The 15,791-nt window shown below is 51.9% G+C and overlaps 1 long non-coding RNA gene across 9 annotated transcripts in view; it reads right to left on the minus strand.

Annotated features, from left to right (window-relative positions):
* The window catches only part of LOC309650996, an 18,673-nt gene continuing 2,882 nt past the window's right edge, over positions 1–15,791 (minus strand). For 2 of the 9 annotated variants that reach the window (XR_014257872.1, XR_014257873.1), the window contains exon 2: positions 11,747–14,933. This is a non-coding gene — a long non-coding RNA (uncharacterized lncRNA). Of the gene's footprint in view, positions 544–641; positions 749–11,746; positions 14,934–15,791 lie in introns of those variants that run through there. The other 7 variants (XR_014257865.1, XR_014257866.1, XR_014257867.1 and 4 more) reach the window with 7 other exon arrangements.

Raw genomic sequence — 15,791 nt, forward strand, 5'->3', positions numbered from 1 at the left:
TCCGAAGTCCCCCGGCCGCTGCGCGGGCCTAACGGAGCGGGGCGGGGACCGAGGCTTCCTGGCCCGCCCCAGGCAGGGGCGCGGGCCCGAGGAGGGGCCGAGGCGGCCCCCTGCGAGATGCAGCCCGGCGGTGGCGGATGGGCCTTAGGTCAGGTTCTCACAAGGGAGGCTAGAAAGAAGCCCCCCAACGCGCACACACACCTCTGAAGCTGAGGGACCCAGCAGTTTGCTGGAACACCCCAGCCTGCCAGCCTGCCCTCCCCTTCCATCACACAGCCTCGGCGCAGGGACCCGGGGCCCAGCGGTCTCTGACGCTCAATCTTCCGGCCTCGTCGCCCCCGGGCTCTCTGGACTCGGGAGTGACAAGGTGGGGGAGCTGTCCGCAGTGCCGCTAGTGCTGCAGGATAGGGTTAAGGATGGTCGCCCGGTCCAGCTTCTTCACGAGGCCCTTGGGGGAGAGGGTGTGGCCTGCGCGGGTCGGGGAGAGGTTAGCTTCCGCAGGCGCCTGGGGGCGGTGCTCAGAGCCCCCGGCTCACCTGCGGACTGGGGGGGGGGGGTGGCTGTCAGAAGGGGGGGAAAGAATGGAGGGGCTGTTCTGGGAGGAGGGGGCGGGTAATAGAGCCACAGGAGCACTGGCACACCTGCTTTCTTCACACGAGCTGTCATTCGCTCAGGCAGAAACAGTCCCAGACTGGCCGACTTCGAGAGCTAGCTACAAAGATGAGCGCAGAGATGTCAGCAACCTCTCCTTCAACAGAGGAAGACATTAAGACTCAGGTTGAATGGCTTGCTCCAAGTCACTCCAGGTCTCCACACTCCCCATCAGTCTTTCCCTGTCTCACCACGCATTCCTCCAAGTGACAAGCACGGGGGAGGAAGGAGAGCGGCATCCTCTTGAGGCGGCTGGGGAGGCTGAGGGCCCTCCCCTAACTCCTCAGCATCACGGTGTCTGTCCCCAGAGGCGGAAGGACCTACCCCCAGCAGACGCCGACAAGGGTGTGGGCAGGGCGACGGGGGAAGCACAGGCTGGGCAGAGAGAGCAGGGAAGGGGCCAGTGACAGCTGCTCAGGAGACCCAACCCATCCGCAGCTTGGGTCCCTTGGGAATCACCTGGGCTCCTGGGTATCTGTATGCGGGATGGCGCCTGGGGCTCTGAGGGACATGTGGGCTTGCTGTGCCCTCTGGAGTGTGTGCAGGAGGCTGTGTGGCCCGAGACCGTGCCGAGCTGCCAGGTGACATGGTGCCTGGGCGGTGTGTGGAGGAGGGGGGGGTGAGGGAGGAAGGCGGGGAGAAGAGGAGGGTGGCTGCCCCAGCCCTAGGAGGGGGAGCAGGGCATCGTCAGTGCTGTTGTTCAACAGTGTGGGGGGAAGGCGGGAGGGGAGGAAGAGGAGTCCTGGGCCCCTGGCTCTCCTTCACTCCAGCGGACACTTCAGGGCTGGCGAAGCGGACACCTGTGATCAGAGCAGCCCCATCGAGGGCAGGGGCCCGGCTGAGGGCGACGCAGTGGGCCTGGCCTCTCTTCCTCAGAACTCGCCGGCTCTCGAGTGTCTCTAACAACTATGTTCTCCAGGCTTTGAGGGCAATGGGCCGTGTGTGCACAGTGAGCTGCTGTCTTCTGGGAGAGAGTGGTCTCTCCACCAGCTAAGGCTTGGGTGGGGGGAATTTTGTGAGTGGCACCCCTTCAGGCCCCAAAGAAGGGGTCCTGGAGCGGAAGGATGGGTAGAGGGGGTAAAGAACCTGATGCTTAGCTCGTGACCAGGGAGCCCTTCTCTTCTACCAGGAAAGAAACAGCGTGGAAAGCTGAAGGGTTTGAGTAGGTCTGAGCAGGGCCTTGTCTCTGAAGAGATCTTGAGCACCATGTCTGGGAGGCTGGTAGGGCAGGGGTTTTGTTCCGTGGCCCATCCTCAGCTCTAACGTGGCCTTGTGACGATGTCTATAGAACATCTAGGTTCAGCATGGAACAGCCTCGGCCTCATTGAAAATCCATAAAAGCAAAGGCTAAATGGGGTTGGAAGATAATCTAAAAGTAAATACAACTTACATTTGGATAGCATTTTAGACCTTTCTAAATTCTTTTGAGTAAATGATCTTATTTGATATTTATAATAACCTTGAGAGGTAGTAAAGAGATAAGGTCCTTTGTTCAGTCAGCTACCTCCCAGCTGCCATCAAAACAATAGAGACAGCTCTGAATCCTGCAGGAGGATGTAATTATGACCCCCCGGAGGCCTGACCCACCAAGGAAATGCAGTCTGCTTGGGAGAGCGCCCCATCTCTCCACCTCTCTTCCAGGGAAGGACAGGTCACAAGTCACCACAGTTTGAGAAAAATATCCCTTAGAAAATATGCCCAACAATGGAATAAAACTGAGACCTGACCAATAAACACATGAAAAGATGCTCAACTCCATCAGTCATCGTGGAAATGCAAATCAAACCACAATGAGATACCACTTCATACCCACCAAGAGGCCTAAAATCAAAAAGATAGACGATAACAAATGTTGAGGATACGGAGAAATTGGAGACCTTATACGTTGCTGGTGGGATTGTAAAATGGTACAGCCACTTTGGAAAAAACAGCGCAGTTCCTCAAAACTTTAAACAGAGATGCCATGTGACCCTGCAATTCCATTCCTAAGCATGATAGCCCAAAATGGGAAATAACCTAAATGTCCACCAACTGATGAATAGATAATCAAAATGTGGTATATTCATACCACAGAATATTATTCAGCCATAAAAGAAATGAAGAATTGATTACTTGCTACAGCATGGATGAGCCTTCAAAACATGATGCTAAGTGAAAGGCCACATGTTGTATAAATCCATTTACATGAAATGTCTGGAATAGGCAAACCCATAGAGACAGAAAGTAGATGAGTGGTTGCCAGAGGTTTGAGGCAGAGGGAATGGGAGTGACTGCCAATGCTATGGAGTTTCTTTATGAGATGATGAAAATGTTTTGAAATTAGTAGTTGCACAACTCTGAATATACTAAATATACTAAAAACCACCAAATCATACAATTTAAAAGGGGGAATGTTATAGCACGTGAATTATATCTCAATAAAGCTGTTATTAAAAAATATGCCCGAATGTTGACGTTTGTCATTCTATGTTCATCAGGAATCTCACGATCATTGATTGGTTTTCAGAGGAGCCGTGGTTCTCTCACTGGATACCCACCTGCTCTTCTTTGTTTAGCCAAGACCTACCCATCTCTCAAAGACCAGATCAAGTCCTGCCTCTCACATGAACAGCTCTAGCTCTCAACCAATGATAATCTCGCCTTTCGATATTTATTCAGCATTAACTCACATGGACACCACAAGCCTGAGGTAGGGGAAATAGCACTGGATCAGGAGCCAGAAAAATCTGGGCCACACTTACAAGCCACATGACTTGAGCAAAATAACCTCTTTGAGCCTCAGTTTCCTCATGTGTAAAAACAGCTATTGACATTTTTACCCATTCTCCCTCTAAGGGTTGCTGCCTGAGTTGAGGAACAGCTAAGGGACCAGGGCGGCTGGAGCAGGGGGAGACAAGAATAGGCTGAGTGTGGACAGGTGGCCAGAGCAGGGACCCGGTTATCTTGAGATGAGAACCCAGTGCAATTGTTGGGTATTGGTGACAGGCTTTCATTTTTTAAAGTGTCTTCTTATAATGTAATATATGTTACGTAGAATATAAGTAGTATGTGTATATGACATCTAATGTATATGTAAGTTATGAAGCATAATAAAGCAAGGACCCATAAATCCACTGCCCAACATTACTCTTGTCTAGCTGCGTCCGGTCCTTCCCTTTCCCATCTCCCTCCCCCACACCCACATGCACCAACACCAGCTCCCCTGAATGCTATCTTTATCATTCTCCTGTGAAGAAGAGTTTCAGTACTTTGTATGTATCTCTAAACATCACACTGTTTAGTTTTGCTTGTTTTAGAGCTTTATAAAGACGGCGTCACCTAGGTATGTACCTAAGAGAAATGAAAACACGTCTGTGCGGAGACCTGCGTGCAGAGCAGTGTTACTCAAGGGAGCTGAACAGTGGAAGCAACCCTGACGTCCATCAACTGGTGAATGGGTAGACAAAATGTGGTAGATCCACACAGTAGAATATTAGTTGGCAATAAAAGGGAATGAAGTTCTGATACATGCTACAACGTGATGAACTCCAAAAACATTATGCTAAGTGAAAGAACCCAGACACAAGAGGCTACATATTGTATGATTCCATTTATACGTAATGTCCAGAAAAGTCAAATCTATAGAGACAGAATATAGATCAGGGGTTGCCTGGGGCGGGGTGTGGGAATGAAGAGTGACTGAAAATTGGCAGGGGGGTTATCTTGAAGGTGATGGAAATGCACTGAAATTAGATAGTGTGATAGTTGCACAATTCTCAAATAATCTATTAATCATTGAATTGTACACTTAAAATGGGTGAATTATGCTAAAATGTGGAAATGTAAATTACACTTTGATAAAGCTTTTTTTTTTTTAAGGCATCATATTAGAGTCTTCTAAGGTTTGTTTTTTCTCTTACAATTACCTTTCTGAGACTTTGTCGTTGCTGTTGCGTGTTTACAGTTCATTTATTTTTATAACTTTTTCATAGTCCATAATAATCCATCATGTGATTATGCCACATTTTTTTCCTCCAGCCTCTAATCCTGTCACTGGACATGTGAGTTACTTCTTGTTTTCAGTACTACAAAACAATTTGCCAGCAACATTCTCACACATGTCTCCTTGGTATACATAAGTAACTTTATGTCTGTTGAATCTAATAATAAGATATCAGGCTTATATACTGTATGTCTATTTTCACTTCATTTTTAGGAATTCATTTTTACTGTATTTTACAATAGTATTTTTCCCCCAACAAATTAAAAATCAAAACAAAACTGGTCCTCATTGAGAAATATTGCTCTAGGGAGTAAAATTGCTGGGCCAAGGATATGCAGATGTTCAGAGATACGCAAAAGTTCAAGGGGGTCCCAATGTCAAACTGCTTTCTAAAATAGTTGTACTGATTAGCACTCCTGTCAGCAGTGGATGGGAGTTTGCACACTGCTCCACATCTTCATCAACACTTAATGTTCTCCTATTTTTAAATTTGTGCCAATTTTGTGGGCATGACATATTTTCATTCCTTTGTTGCTAATCAGGTTGAACATCTTTTCATATGTTTACAGGGCAACTGTGTTTCCTCTTCTGTGCTATTCCTGTTTGTTTCCTTTGCCCTTTTTTTTCTTTCATTTTCTTATCAACTCATACAGTTCTTTATATATTCTGAATATTAGTCCTGTGTCATTTAAATGTGTTGCAGAAATCATTCCCAGTGTGTAACTCGTTTGAATTTCCTTGTGGTATCTTTTAATAAGAGAAGGTCTTACTTTTTTTTCTCTATTTTTCCTTTTTTTGGCTAGCTCCTCTTCGCTCCTTGCAGATCATGCCTGTTTCCTGGTCAAAGCCTCTGCATGGTCCCTACTGAACTGATAAGCTCTGAGCAGAGCATGGACGGCCTCCTGCCTCCAGCCTCATCTCAGTCCCACTTTACACTCAGTAGTTTGCTCTGGAGCTCATGTTTTCACCCCTGAGTCTGTCCTGGCTGCAAAGACTTCCCTTCATCTGCTCATAGAACCCCATCCATCACTCCTCAAATCCCAGCTCTGGCACAACCTCTTCCCTTTCCCCTCCCTCTCCCTCTCTTCTCCTTCTCTCTCTCTTTTTTTCCCCACAGTCCAGAGGTCTTTTACTTCTTTACAGCTATCAAGCCATGAATTCACAGGGAATGCGTCCCAGCAGGGCAGGCCCCTCTCACCGGTTCTCACAAAGCGGGACTCTCTGGCTGGAGCAGGCTGGGGCTTCAGTTGAACCCAAATACATTTCTTCCTTCTTTTTCTGATCATTTTCTTTCACACGTTTCAGGAAGCTGTCTTGGCTGGTGGAGTAATTCCTACGCTCAGTTCTCAGTTCATACCTTAATTCTCTTGCCAAGAATCTTGCCCTTATCTTCTTTGTTTACAACAATGCCAGCCACATGCTGTGTGTGCACTGTAGACTCTTCCTGTTTTGCCATGGGGACACTGGTGGGCGTTCCTTTTTAAATGGTGCCCCTTCCCTTCATGTCTACGACATCACCTTTCTTGTAGATTCACGTGTATGTGGCCAAAGGAACGGCCCCTTGTTTTCTGAAAGGCCTGGAGAACATACAGTAAGTGCCTCTCCTCCCCGCTTTTGTGTTGGTCACTTTGGTGAGTTACTGGAAAATGGTGGCTCGGGAGGAAAGGCACAGCTTCCTCTTCTTAGAAGCATTTCTTCCTTCCTTGTTCAGTGGGCCCCAAGCCTGGCTAAGCATCAGATAACTGACAATACACAGGTTTTTGACTATGAAAATGGAATAAATTTTACTTTGAATAAGTGCAATTTATTAAATAGATACATTATTATAAAACATGGGACTCGTGAACAATGGGATGTTTGGAAGGGGAAGAAAGGTTAGGAAACGCTGGTCTCTTGCCAGTGACGGCCATGATATCCCTGACATCATCCTGCTTCCGTTAGAACATTTCCAGGGACAGGAAGCTCACCACCTTGGTGGGCTGGATTGCTCCAGCTGTTAGGAACTGCTTTCTTCTGTTGTGTCTCCTGCCTCACCATTTATACTTACTGTTCTTCACTCTGCTCTCTAGAGAAACACTTCGTCTTTTCCCTCTTTGGCACGACCATCCTCCAACAGGAGAGGTCTGTCTCTCCACGTCTCCTTTTCTCCAGGAGAAATCCATCGCCTCCAGCGATTCCCGGGAAGAGATGGTTTCCAGATCCCTCCATACTTGCTCACCCTCTTGTGAATGGACTGCAGAGCTTCCATATTCCAGGTAAACCACACGCCCATGTTTGAGGAAGACCCCAGGGCTGGTCTAACCTCAGGGCTGGTGCAGAGGGGTCCTGATCCAGTTAATGTGAGTCTATTGGTACAGCCCGAGGGCCGTGGCTGTTCTGGCAGCCTCATTGGCCCTGTGGCTCATACTGAACCTGGGATTTGATGAAAACCCTTAGATTTTTTTTCATGTTAAAAATCACCAGTTTGTTTATGTGCATCTGATTTCACCCTTGTCTAAACGCAGAATATATGTAAAATTCAATCTTACTGCTTTTGACTCAGCAATCCTATCTTTTGAGACAATTTTCTTCACTTTCATGTCTCATTTTGTTCTTCCCCTCAGCTCCATGTCAAGCACAGATTTAGTCAGCAAGATATTGTTTTTTTTAAAAATGTTGGCATCCCCAGGACAGTGCCCTATGGCAACTAAGCATCCGTGGATCCTGTCTGCGTTGTGCTCTGCCTTTGGGATGCAGGGAGCAGGGGAAGGGGAGGTGCACTGCATCACTCCAGGCCCAGGCTGAGGCCCAGCTCTGCCACAGCTGTGGGCAGTGACGGTCAGGTCTGTCTCCCAGGCCGGGAGCATCTGAGAAATCTTTGACTCACATCTGTCCTGTCTCCTCTTGCTTAATCTTGCCTGGTCTTCATTAAAAATGTCTCCCTCCTTTTCTTTCATTCACTGGTTCCTCTGCACATTCCTCCTGAGACCATGGGGTGCAGGCACTGTGCTTGTGCTGAAGATGGTCTCACCAACACAGAATCCCTGGATGTTTTCTTTAGGGACTTTGGCGCGGCACGTGGGATCTTAGTTCTCCGACCAGGGGTGGAACCCGCACCCCCTGTACTGGGAGTGCAGAGACTTCCTGGATTTGTTTTTTTTATAAATTTATTTATTTTTTGGCCGTGTTGGGCCTTCATTGCTGCGTGCGGGCTTTCTCTAGTTGTGGTGAGCGGGGGCTACTCTTCGTTGCGGTGCGCGGGCTTCTCATTGCAGTGGCTTCTCTTTGTTGCGAGCACGGGCTCTAGGCGCGCGGGCTTCAGTAGTTGTGGCACGTGGGCTCAGTAGTTGTGGCTCGTGGGCTCTAGAGCGCAGGCTCAGTAGTTGTGGCACATGGGCTCGAACCCATGTCCCCTGCATTGGCAGGCGGATTCTTAACCAGTGTGCCACCAGGGAAGCCCTCCCTGGATGTTTAACAGCAATTCCCAAAGTGGTGGCAGGCCCTGTGCCCCCTCTGCGGGTGTTGCTTGGGCTGAGCCATGAAAGGAGGGGTAGGACTTGATCAGGTCAGTCGTTGGAGGACTCACATTTGGAGCAGATGAAAGAGAAAGCAATTTCCCCCGGTCAGCACACGGATGTGAGTGGGGGCTGGAGAGCAGGCTGCGGCTGCCAAGTCAAGGTGTGTGGTCAGACTTCCTCCTAAGGAAGGGCTCGCATAGGGCAGTGCCAACGCCACAACTGTATTTCAGGGTGTTCAGTGAAGATAAGTGATTAGCAAACTCTGGAGGCCCAGAGGTGGCAGGAGAAGATAGGGCTCAGGGTCCCCCAGAGACTGAGTAGATTCAGGGTCTGCTGAGGGAGACAGGGGCCGAATGGATGGGGGGCAGGGTGGGGAGGGGTTGAGGGGTGATGGTGCCTTGAAAGGCATGTTCCTAGGCAGCAAACAGCCTAGAAGCAGGCCTGGGTGGTGGGGGGCAAGGAGATGAGGACTTGGTTTGGGAGGGCACTGGTCCTTCGCTGTGAGGAGGTGGATGACTGAGGAGCCAGGTCTTCTCACTCCTGCCACCAACGGGCATCCTCCAGTCTGCTCTCCCTCCTGCAGCCACCAGACCCTCTGCCCCCTTTTCTCTGCCTGCCTCCTGCCACTGGACCGGGCGTCCACCCCAGAGAACCTCCCAGGAGGTGTCGAGTCCCTTCCCACTCCTGGGCCCAGCTCAGTCACAGGCTCACCAAGTTTCCATCTCAATCAGCGTTAGGTGTGTGTGGGAGTGGCAGGTAAGAGCTGCCCCAAGAGAGCCCAGGAGGGTTCAAAACCCCGCCCAACACCCCGGAAGGCAGGCTCCGAGCCCAGGGCCTTCCTCAAAGCCAGGCCTAGTATTTTCACCAACATTAACAATCCCTCCTATTCTCTGGGGGCTGTGTGAGTGCTGGGGATGTGACAATGTATAATAATATCAGGCCATGTCTATGGAGCTGGGCATGTAAATGCTTTACACATCTTAATTAATGTAAACCTCCCAGCAACCTTATGAGTTAGGTATTATTTGGTTCCCATTTTACGGATGAGGAAACTAAGGCACAGAGAGGTTAGTAAGTTGACTAAGGTCGCACAAGAGGTGGAGCCCAAGTGCAAAGTCAGACAAGTCCCCCCACACTGTGAGCTGCCCCACTGCCCACTCCCCCCCCGCCTTCCAGAGTGCTCACTGCCTTGGTCCACTCTCACCGACGTGTCATGTGTCATATTCTTTACAGTCAGGATGTTCTTATCTTTAATCCCAAATCCTAAGCCCACTTCCTCTGGTTCTGCCCCTAGTGAGGTTATCTCTGTTCACGGTCCCTGTGAGAACGTGAATGTGAGAGCGGGATGACACCTTCCTCTTCCTAGCTCCTCCCCCTTCTCCAGTCCCACCACCACTGTCCCCACCTTGGGACAGACCCTCATCATTTCCGCCAGCTCCCTCCCCTGGGCTCCCCCGTCTCTCTCCCTCTAGTCCATCCTTACAGCTGTGAGAATGAATGCTTGTCCCAAAGCACGGATCTGACCACAGCATCTGTTCCCTGAGAGCCCCTCCTGGCTCCACATCAGCTGGGGGATAAAATCCACACTCCCGAGTGCATAGTCCAAAGTCCTTCCTGGTGTGGCCCCTGCCTCCTCCAGGTCGCCAGTTCCTGCCCTGCCTCTACAGGCCCCTCTGTCAGCACTTTCCAGAGGCCAGTCCACTGGCTGGTCTGGCCCTTGATAAAGTGTTCGATAGTCAGCAATAAAGCAAGACAAACAAGAATAATGAGATATATAAAATCGATCGGCATACGTCAGCCAAGTTGCCAGCTGTCCTTTCTTGGTCACAATATCTTTTATTCTAAGTATTCTATTTCTTTTTTTTATAGTTAAAATACTTCTTTCATAAAATGGTACTGAGAGAAAAATGATGGATTTTTTAAAAAAATGTCCTTACTTGGCAAACTAAAAAATGTTTGCAACTCTGGTCAGATTCTTTTTTTATTCTGACAAGTCAGGGGTTGATGGAAGCTTGCCCCACTGGCGTGCCAAGCAGACCCTGATCTCTTAGATTCCTGAGTCTTTCCTGCCATTCATTCCTTCTGTCTGCAATGCTCACTCCCTGACCCAGTGCTGGTCATCACCCACCGTGCCTGAGGCCTGACCTTCCTTCCCAAAAAGCACGTCTGCAGCACCATCATATTCACATTTCCAGAGCCTGGTGCAGGCCCAGCCACCCATGTACTTGGAGGTTTGCTGAGAGCCTGACTAGAATGAATTCCAGCCTTCTCTGCAGCAGGTTGAGTGTGTGGTGGTGAGGGGCAGTGGGTGGAGGTGTCCAGGCTTCCGCTGGCCTCAGCTGTCAGGCCAGGGCACGGCCAGCTCTCTCTTGCTCTGAAGGCCCAGTTGGGTGCCAGCGACTCTTCCCCAACCCCAGTGGGGCCCAGCTCAGAGCTTGGAATCCTAACAGGCCCTAAAGCGCACCTGTGTGTATCTCACTCATTGTTCCCAGGGGGGTCGTGAAACCACCCTTGCCCTGAAATGCTGGAGATCATCATCTCCCTCCTGGAAGCCCAGGAAACGTCAGGTCAGACAGGAAAACAGAGGTGGAGGGAAGGGGGAGAGACCGAGAGAGAAACTGAGAAAGAGATAGACAGTCAGGGGAAACAAAACAAGGCCTGTTGTGGCAGCAGAGAGGGCAACGTGGGGGACCCACAGAGAAGGGGGTCAGGAGGGACAGCTGTCATTGGAACGGTGGGCGGCGGAAGCCTGGAGCCGGGGGTCTGGAGAGCCTCCTGCTGGGCTGGGGAGATGCATCCTCCCGCTGCCCTCTAATACGGTCTCCATCATGGGACCCAGAACGCAGGAGGCAAATGCACCTTTGGGGTCTGCCCCCACCTCTACATGTCCAGGGCCCAGCAAGGCCTTCTGAATGCCCAGGGCCCCTGAAGGGCCTGCAGCCCCCCTGCCATCTCCAGCAGCATCCTGGTCTCCACATCCCTTCCCTGGGACCCTTCAATAATCAAACTCCCTGGAAGGCATCAAGGATGGGTCAGAGGAGGGGTCCCTAAGGGAGAAAATGACATTTTGTTTTTTAGTTAACTTGGAGTAGTTTGCTTTGCTTTAGCAGGTACCACTTGAGAAGGCCTTTTTTTTTTTTTTGGCCATGCCGCGTGGCATGCAGGATCTTAGTTCCCCATCCAGGGATCGAACCTGCGCCCCCCGCAATGGAAGCGCGGAGTCTTAACCACTGGGCCGCCAGGGAAGTCCTGAGAGGGGCTTTTATGCAGACATCAAGAAGAAAGTCTGGGGACTTCGCTGGTGGCACAGTGGTTAAGAATCCGCCTGCCAATGCAGGGGACATGGGTTCGAGCACTGGGCCGGGATGATCCCACATGCCACTGAGCAACTAAGCCCGTGCGCCACAACTACTGAGCCTGTGCTCCGGAGCCCACGAGCCACAACTACTGAGCCCACGTGCCACAACTACTGAAAGCCACACGCCTGGAGCCCGTGCTCCGCAACAAGAGAAGCCACCGCGATGAGAAGCCCGCGCACCGCAATGAAGAGTAGCCTCTGCTCGCTGCAACTAGAGAAAGCCCGCGCGCAGCAACGAAGACCCAACACAGCCAAAAATAAATAAATAAAATAAATTTATAAAAAAAAAAAAAAAAGAAGAAGAAAGTCTATTGAGGAGACGGAGGCAGTGGCCTTCTGTGGCTGGGCAGAGGCCACCTCAGGTCACCCCCCCTTGAGAGTGGGGTGGTGGGTTGACCAATGTGCATAAGAGGAAGCGAGAATCTGAGCTGAGACCCTTTTACCTTAGCAGACCTTCTCTGACGGTCAGCTGGCAAGGGAGTCGCTGGGGTTGCTGGGGAGAAACCTCTCCGCGGAGGAACGTGGATGGGGCCGGGCTCCGCGGAGGCCCCAGTCGGACTCAGTCATCTTGCGGGGTAGCTGGTGCTGTTCACCGCACATGACGGCTGCTGACCTGGCCACCTGAGCACTGCGGGGAGGCCACGGGGGGCGGGAAACAGAGCACGGGGTCTCTAAAGAGCTTAGAAGCTGGGCTCACTGGCATGGCACCATTGGTCTTGACTCTGTGGCCAGCTGAAGCCAGGACTGAGCCCTGGGCCAAAATAAGTTCTTGGAGGTGCCTGGGTTTATCAGATGAAGAGAGGCCTGTGGAAGGGGAGAAAAACTCCTCACGACGGATGACAGCACTCAAAGGTACACCCGTTTGGACTTGACATCGCCTTCCAAGCTGTGAAGGTACCACAGACAATGGGATGTCGGGACGGCTGATGACTCCAAGCAGTGTCTGTGCCTCCCAGCAGCCTTAGTCCGTGCGGCCTAAGAGACGGCACTCAGGGTCATCATTTATGGGCCCTGCAGCTTCGCGGGGAGCTACCCAGAAGACCTGAGCTACTCGTTGCTGTAGGAGCAGGAGGGCCTAGCTCTGGCCCCTTGGATCCCTTCAAGAGCAGGAGGCATGACCGCCCCACAGGAGGCCATGAGGCAAGAGACCAGGGGACCAGCTGAGGGGCGTGGCTCTCCCTGGCACCAGCCCCCCTCTTAGGGTCTCCCACTGGCTGGGAGGGGTCAGAGGAGTGTGGCTTCCTGCGTGAGGGAAGTTCTGAGCTAAGGTCAGGGTACCTTCTAATCTAAGCTGCTCTCAAGTCAAGGAGCAGAAGGCCTGATAGGAGCACTCAGGCAGGAGGTGATGGCCAAGGTCAAGAGAAGTATAAAGGATGAGGGGAGGGGCAGAGCAGAGCGGGGCGAAGTGAGACCTCTGACTCAGGACAAGCAGGCCGCTGACTGGCTAGGACCTTGGAAGAGTCAGCAGCCTTAGTGCACTCATCAGGGACAATGCCTGACCTGTCCTCCCCCTCGTTCTGCTCCTCTGGGTTCAGCTGCATCCTGCTCTGGAAGAGGGTCATCACAAAGCTGCGGCTGGGAAACACTGCCTGTGCCTTTGCCCATCTCCCGCTAGGGGCATCCTCCGGGCCGTGGCTTTGTCACCCCACACCTTCGGCTCAGAGTGGCCTCCACGTCCTCAGCACACTCCTAGCATGAGGAGTGTGGCTGAGAAACAGGGGGTGTGGAGCCAGGGCTGGAGTAGCTCTGGGAGCCAAGATGAGCGCTCAGCTGTCCCGGGCTCTGAGCAAAGTGCAGCAGTCCTGGCCCTGCAGGGCTTATGGCTGCTTAGCGGAGGCGGTTAGATGGCTGTCATCAGCAGCTCATGCCCTCCCCCTTCATGTCTCTGCTGACACCACCCCAAGCTGTAGCCAGTCCTCAGCCCGGCCTCACACCCTTGCCCTCCTGGGTCTTTCTTGCTCTCCACAACGCGCCTAGCACTCACATAGCGGGTCTTCAATGTTTGTTGACTGAGACTCAGTGACTGATGGACTCGGAGAAAAGTGGGGAGGTGGGATTGAGGACATGGCTGGGAAACACACCGCCTCATGGGTTCTTGTCTGGAGGGGAGCGCTGGCCTGGGTGGATGTCATGCCGGGGCTGGGCTCCAATGCCTCCTTCTCAGGCCGTACCACCAGCCACAGGTAAACCTGGGCTGGACCAGGGGAGCTTGGTGGTGCCCTACTGACCGGGACTGATGTCTGGATTCTCCAGTGGGTGATAGACATGGTCAGTGCTCAGACACAACCACAACTATGTGCCTACAGACACTTCTTAGACGCCCCAGGAACCTCTGGTGGGGTCCCCGCTGCACACCTCACATCTTCAACCTCTGCCCTCTCTAATGACCTGTTTACATCCCTGCTTTCTTGTCTGCACACGTGGCTGATTTCTCCTGTGTTGGGGGAAGAGAAGTGTTGGAGGGCAGGGTGGAATGGAGACGGCCATGCACATTCCTTTCCTGGGACCTTTGTCCTTCTTCCCTCCTCTTTTCTCGGCTGGAATTACCTTCCCCTGGACCTTCACGTGGCTGCACCCTCACTTCTCTCTCCTCAGAGAGCCTTTACTAGCACCCCTCAACAACAGCCCTCCCTCCCGGGACACTCCATCCCCTTCCCCTGCTTAATTTTCTTTGTATCATCTGTTACTACATGCAGTTAGGTTTCTGTGTATGTGTGTGGGGGTTGTTTGTTTGTTTACCTTTTAATTATCTGTCTCCCCCACTTCATGTAAGTTACATGAAAGCGGGGACCTCGTCTGTCTTATGGATTACCGTCTCTCCAGGGCCTGGAACAATGTCCGGCATAGGTAGATGCCCAATAAATCTTTGTTGAAAGAAAGAAAGGAAGGGAGGAAGGAAGGGAGGGAGGAGAAATGGACTTCTTCCTGATCCTTCCCTCCCCCAGAGGGCTGCACAGAGCACACTGAGAGGCCAGGAAAGCCCACCCGTTCCACTGCCACCCACTTCAGGCACCCAGTGCTGTTTTGCCACCTCTTGCACTGGGCCAGTCCCCTGCACCACCCCGGCCGCTTATGCCTCCCACATCTGTTTGCTCAGAGCCAGCAGAAGTGAAAGCTGGCCAGACTGTTCCGTTCTCATCGCTTCTCCATCCAACCTGCAGTGTTCTCTTGGCTTGTGGACAGGTTACTCTTGTTTATCTAAGTCTTGTTTTCCCAGACTTGGACCGACTTTGTGGGTCAGCCGGGGACCCACAGCCTGTGGCATTCCTCAGCCCCATCCCCTCGCATTCTGGAGGTCCCAGGTGACTCACTGTCTTCACTGGAAGCTTTGCGGTCAGTCCCCTGTGTGCTGCTTCTCCCGCCACCATCGCTGCTGCTCTGCTGGACGCGCTGGCTGTTTCTGCTCGGGCCGCTGATTTTCTGGCCTCCTTCGCTGCCCCTGAGGCTGGAAGATAGGATTTTCCCCCTGAGTGATTATTGTTCCATTTTAAACTCATCAAAGTAGCCACGTGCTTTCAGATTCAAACCAGTTTTCTTTTCCAGCAAGTTGTGGCAAGTTCCCCAGGAAGGGGGCCTGACGATGCCGCCCCCCCGCTGAAGGATGCTCTCACTCTCAGAGTACAGGTCAGCGGATGTGTCCTTCGACTATTTGCCACCCGAGGGCCATGCCCACCTCCCAGAGCTGGCACAGGGTTTGGTTCAGGCACGTGGATTCCTGATTCCTATGCCGGCAGTACTGGTTGGGCCTCCTCGCCTGCCTTCCAGCCAACACTCCTGCTCTCTCCCTGCTGTCCCTTTGCCAGGTTACCCCTGCTCGCCCTGCAGCTCTACGATTCTATGCCATGCCCCAGAAGCCTTCCCTGACCCTCACATCTGGGTTAAGTGCCCTTTCTATGCACTGTTAGGGCCTGGAGAGAACAGCGCTGTGCCTGTCCTGTTCATTGTTATACCCAATGTTGCCCAGCGCCTGGAACACTGAAGGGACTAGATAAAAACTGTTGTAAAGAGTGAATGAATTGTGTGTGTTTGCATCTTACAGTGTGTTAGGACTGGGGAACCTCATCTCCAATGCCTTTGGTATTCACTGCAGCCCAAGGTTAAGGCCTCTGGCTAAAGCGTGTGCTGAACAGGAGTTAACTGGGTGTTTCCGCCTGCTGGGGTAGGGACGCTTTGCTGGGAGGGGCCAGAACTGCTGGGAGGCCCTCTGTCCTTCCCACACAGGAGCAAGGGTAGGATTGCCAGATACAATACAGGGCGCCCAGTTAGATTTGAATTTTGGATAAACAGCAAATACATTTTTAGT

The sequence above is a fragment of the Balaenoptera physalus genome (genome assembly GCF_965194825.1).
Source record: "Balaenoptera physalus genome assembly, chromosome: 20".
Classification (NCBI taxonomy): Eukaryota; Metazoa; Chordata; class Mammalia; order Artiodactyla; family Balaenopteridae; genus Balaenoptera; species Balaenoptera physalus.